Below are 6000 nucleotides of genomic sequence, written 5' to 3' on the forward strand. Positions count from 1 at the left end.
CGAGGCAAAAACAAAACAAAACAAAACAAAAAAAAACACAAAAGACCTAAATATTCTCAAAGTTGGAAGAAGGCAAATTTGGCATGAATGGAGAACATAAGATGAGGCTGAAGAATTTGGCAGGGGTCAGACCATGCCGTGGACATTTAGACTATATCAATGATTTTTTATTTGGGAGAGGAAAATCTCAAGAATATTTGAATTCTGGTATGCTCCACTGATTGCCTTTGTTACTGAATTGCAGAGTACTGGTAGAAGAGTAAGTCTGCAAAGGAGGAGAGATAATGAGTTTTATTTTTAATGTTATGATTTTAAATGCATGTCAAGTAGGTGACTGATATATTATTTTAAAGTTCAGAAGAGAAATCTAGAAATACAGAGCTAGAGTTGTTGGCATATACATGATTATTGAAGACATAGGGATAGTTGAGTTCATCTGGAGGGCTTAGGGTAAAATTTAGATGAGTACAACATTTTAAGTAGAGGTAAGAAGGCCAAAGAGGCAGGAGGAGAGGAGCTAGGAGAATGCTGAGCCCAGAAGCTAAAGAAAGATCATGTTTTAAGAAGGAAATAATAAACTGTATAGAATTATGATGGAAATAAAGAATATGAGAACCATAAGTGGCCCTTGCACTTAGTATCAAGGTCATTGATAACCTTAGTGAGACTTGTGTTTGGTGAAGAAATGGTAGCACTAATCTGATTGTATTGAGTTTAAGAGTGAATAGGAGGTGAAGGACACCTGGCTGGCCCAGTCAGTTAAGCATCCAACTTCAGCTCAGGTCATGATCTCATGGTTCACGCGTTCAAGCCCCACATTGCCTCCGTACTAACAGCTCAGAGCCTGGAGCCTGCTTCACATTCTGTGTCTCCCTCTCTCTCTGCCCCTCCCCCACTCATGCTCTGTCTCTCTCTCAAAAATAAAACAAAAACATTGAAAAAAAATTTAAGAATGAATAGGAGGTGAAACAATGGAAAAAGTGAGACTAGAGAATCCTTTCAGAAGTGTGGTTGTAAAGAAGAGAAAATAGATTCAGTAGTAGCTAGAGGAATGTGTGGGATCCGGGAAATTTTTTAAATGGAAGAAATTTATGACTGCTGATGGGAAAGTATTATATATCAGCTCCATTTTTCAGGATTCAAGGATCAGAAATTAGTCAAGGTCAGGCCATAGATAGAGAGTTTGGGCTCACTGCCAACAAAAGCTGATTCTCTTGGGGTATCCTGATCAAACCCAACTACATTGCTTTTAAATAAGCTGTACTTTAGTTTCTATGATGGCCCCTAAAGGAAGAGGGGTTTTTATGGGCTGAGGCCCTGTTTTTCACTTGCATGATATCTTTTTAAGTTTATTTATTTTTGAGAGAGAGAGGGAGAGAGAGAACAAGTGAAGTGGGGGAGGGGCAGAGAGAGAGAGAGAGAGAGAGAGAGAGAGAGGGAGACACAGAATCCAAAACAGGCTCCAAGCTCGGAGCTGTCAGCACAGAGTCCCACATGGGGCTCAAACCCTTGGACTGAGAAATCATGACCTGAGCCAAAGTTGGATGCTTAACTGACTGAGCCAGCCAGGCGCCCCCACTTGCATGATATCTTGAAGCTGTGTTTAGTTTGCTCAGCATTGTTCACACTCTGACTACTTAAGTAACCTTGTTAAAACACATCTGATCATGTCATTGTCCTGCTTAACATATTTCATCTGTTCTCCATGACCTTCAAGATAAAGTCCCAGACTACTCAGAATGACAAGCAAGGCTTTCTCTTTTTCTTTTTTTTTTTTTCCCAATTGAGTATAGTTGACACATGATATTACATTAGTTTCAGGTGTACAACATAGGGATTCGGCAACTTTATGCATTATGCTATATTCACCATGAGTGTAGCTACCCTCTGTCACCATACAATGCTATTACAATATTATTGACTAGATTCCCTATGCTGTGTCTTTCATTCCTATGACTCATTTATTCCATAACTGGAACAAGCAAGGCCTCTTCTGATTTGACCTGCAACTATTTCTCAGGTCTGATCTATATTCACATGCACATATGCATCCTTCACTCCATTTAAATCCAAGTACTAAGAGTTCTTTGAACCAGCCAATCTCTCCCTTAATCTTCTCTGCCTTTTCTCATGCTGTTCACCTTGCCTAGCTAGAAAGAATGCTTTTAGCTAAGGAGTTCAACAAAAAATATTAAATAAATGGATAAGTGTATGGATGAACAAATGAATACATGCATTTACCTCAGTTTCATTGGTCATTTTTGAGATGGTCTACATGGCTGTACATGATAATGAATGGGGCATTTATTTGGGGCAGTTGGAAGATACTTATGTGATAGGATTTTAGGAAATCATTGAGATCATCACTTCATTAAACCATCACTCCGGTTAGCCTATCATTAGACTTTATTCCATGAGAGTTTTATTTCCTTGAGCAAGGGCTGGGTGTTACTTGAAGTCTCTGAAGGAGGGAGGAGTGCTAAAAAGGGAAGAGGGGGCCAGGCAGAGAAGTTGGAAGTGGGAGGCAGCCTTTGGGAAACAGATAACAGTACCACTTTGCCCAGAAGTGATGTTGTGATGGCCTTGAGGCAGAAACAAGCCAATCTGAAATATAACCAAGTGCAGAGAAAAACTGATTTAGAACCTAAAACGTACCATGGGCAATTTTAGTCATCTTGTTGAAATAAAAGGTCTATCAAAATCATTTATACTACCTATCCCAGATGCTCAAGGTAGAGAACTCAGTGGAGTGCAGCAGAGTTTCAGGTCATTTCCAGTGATAGATCACCTACCATTCAGGTGTTTCCCACAAATAGGTGGAAAATTAATTAGCATTTATTGACTATCTTTAGGTTCTAGACATCTAATCCTTATATAGGTGAAGTTGGCACTACTAATTCACTTTACAGGTGGTACAGGTGGGGAAATTGATGCTCAGTAAGGGACTTTTCCAAAGTCATGTATCTGATAAGTTGGCAAGGGTGGAGTTTCAACAAAGTGAGTCCCAGCCTCGTGTTCCTTCTATTATGAGTTTCCTTCTATTGACCTCTTCACCAGGTTTGCGATACCTGTGAGCCAGACCTCTCCTATCCATTCACAAGGACTATGAAAATCCTGGAATTTTATAGGGACATTTTTCCTGAGAGACAAGGATTTTGCAATCCTGAGGTCTGGGTTGAGCAGAAAGAGATTAGCTAAGTGCTTAGATCTTATAGATGGGGTATGTAGAGGGGAGGGTCATTGGATGGATGAAGTACAACTGTAGTTGGGAATTATTATCTGAGTACTTTCTATATGAGTAAGCTCAGTATGGGGGTAAGTAACAGGGATTGTGATACCATAAAATCTGGACTTTTTACCATCTGGCTCAGCGTTGCACCTGTGTTGTCTTGCATAAACCATTCTGTTTTCCTAGTTCTAATCACTTTCTCTTCTTTCCTGCCTCCATCCCTACCATGAAATCAAGATGTAATACAGAGTAATTACTATTTACAAACTATGAAGCTCTGGATGCCCTGTGGAAAAAAGGAAAGGAGGGTAAAAATTGAGACAGAGGTTGTGGGGGCAGACAGGGTGTCATTATCAGCAAAAGAAGGAGGTCTAGAGAGGTATTCTGGAAAGATGTTTTGCACAGGAAGGGGTATGGTTTGCATTTAACTTGTGGAATTTGAGACCATAATTTATAACTATCTCCTTTTCAAGAGTGGAAATGGGTTGAGGTAGAAAACATGAGTTTATATTGCATGACATGGGCATTTTTACAGGATTGATATGGGTTTTGTGGTGTGAGTATAGCTGGGGAGGACTAGAAAATAGTATTTGCCATGCAATCATCTTGTTGACTTTTTAATTACTTAATCATTTATGTAAGGAACTCTACAAGTAGCCATATTAAATATGTTTCTCTCAATCTTTCTACTCCCTGGACATATAGTTCTATCTCTTTCATCTTTTTACCATTAAACTGGTTTCATAATTCATAATTGTACACTAACTTCTGTTCCTGCCATTCAACCTATAGTATTATCTCAGATGTTTCAACAGCCTCCATATAGTCTAAATCTCTTTCCTTCTCTTTTATGATTTTCTAACATTGCTGATTTCTTCCTTTTTGAAACTCTCCCCCCATCCCAGGCTTCCATGAGCCAGCACATGCCAGGTTCTGTTATTACCTTTCTGACAGGTCTTTCTTTGCCTTTCAAGGCTCCATTTTTCCTCTGGCTCACTCAGAGCAGGTTTTCCTCATGATTCTCTTTTTTTCTTTTCTGCACATTCTTTCTTTGCCACCATATTCCCACAATATCAGGTATCCTTTCTGGGTGATTTTGGTCTCATCTCAATCTCAGTCTCTAGTTAGTATTTCTAGCTGCTGTCTGGACATCTCTACCTGGATTTTGTACTGTCACCTGCTACACTTATCCTAACAACACGTATCTACTTTTCCAAGCCAGTTCTTCATTATCTATTCCCTTTTATTATTGCCACTACCACTTTCTCTGCCAAGAAACCTAGTCATCTTTGACTTCTTTCTCTCCTTCAGCCTTCCACCCCTCAAAAGTATCTTTTTTTCATTTCCCATTTTTTTTTAAATATGAAATTTATTGTCAAATTGGTTTCCATAAAACACCTAGTGCTCATCCCAACAGGTGCCCTCCTCAATATTCATCACCCACCCTCCCCTCCTCCCACCCCCATCACCCCTCAGTTTGTTCTCAGTTTTTAAGAGTCTCTTATGTTTTGGCTACCTCCCTCTCTAACCTTTTTCTTTTCCTTCCCTTCCCCCATGGTCTTCTGTTAAGTTTCTCAGGATCCATATAGGAGTGAAAACATATGGTATCTGTCTTTCTCTGTATGGCTTATTTCACTTAGCACAACACTCTCCAGTTCCATTCATATTGCTACAAAAGGCCATATTTCATCCTTTCTCATTGCCACGTAGTATTCCATTGTGTACATAAACCACAATTTCTTTATCCATTCATCAGTTGATGCACATTTAGACTCTTTCCATAATTTGGCTATTGTTGAGTGCTGCTATAAACATTGGGATATAAGTGCCCCTATGGATCAGTACTCCTGTATCCCTTGGGTAAATTCCTAGCAGTGCTATTGCTGGGTCATAGGGTAGGTCTATTTTTAATTTTTTGAGGAACCTCCACACTGTTTTCCAGAGTGGCTGCACCAATTTGCATTCCCACCAACAGTGTAAGAGGGTTCCCATTTCTCCACATCCTCTCCAGCATCTATAGTCTCCTGATTTGTTCATTTTGGCCACTCTGACTGGCATGAGGTGATATCTGAGTGTGGTTTTGATTTGTATTTCCCTGATGAAGAGCAATGTTGAGCATCTCTTCAGTGCCTGTTGGCCATCTGGATGTCTTCTTTAGAGAAGTGTCTATTCATGTTTTCTGCCCATTTCTTCACTGGATTATTTGTTTTTTGGGTGTGGAGTTTGGTGAGATTTTAAGTATCTTAAATATGTTTTCTCTTTGCTATTCCCATTGCTGTCACACTAAGTCCGTTTCTCATTACCTCTCTGCTGAACAATTATAACAACCTCTTTATACATTTCATTATTGCTACAATAGCTCATTTTTTCAACAAACATATATACAGCAAACTAACAGCATGCTGTGCGCTGGGTATGCAACAGTGTATCTAATCTCAAGAAGCATGCAGTCCAGTAGGAAAAACAGACAACTAAAAAGGAAATAGCCTTACAGAGATAAGTGTCAAAGTGGATGTAAATACAGAAAACCATGGGACACAGAAGGATAGCCCCTAATATTGTAGGGTTAAGGAAAAGCTTCACAGAAAACACAAACTTATAAGTATAGGAGTTTATCTAGTACAGGAGAATTAGTAAAATATTCCAAGCAGAGGGATAAGCATGAGCAAAAGCAGGGGAGAAAGAGAGAGTGCACTTTTGGGAAATGCAAATTTTGAAAGATGACTAGAGCGTAGCAAGAGAGGTTGGGCAGGAGGCTACATTAATTGACA

This window comes from Panthera pardus, unplaced genomic scaffold, assembly GCF_024362965.1.
Source record: "Panthera pardus isolate Hobbes unplaced genomic scaffold, ASM2436296v1 HiC_scaffold_27, whole genome shotgun sequence".
In the NCBI taxonomy this organism is placed as follows: Eukaryota; Metazoa; Chordata; class Mammalia; order Carnivora; family Felidae; genus Panthera; species Panthera pardus.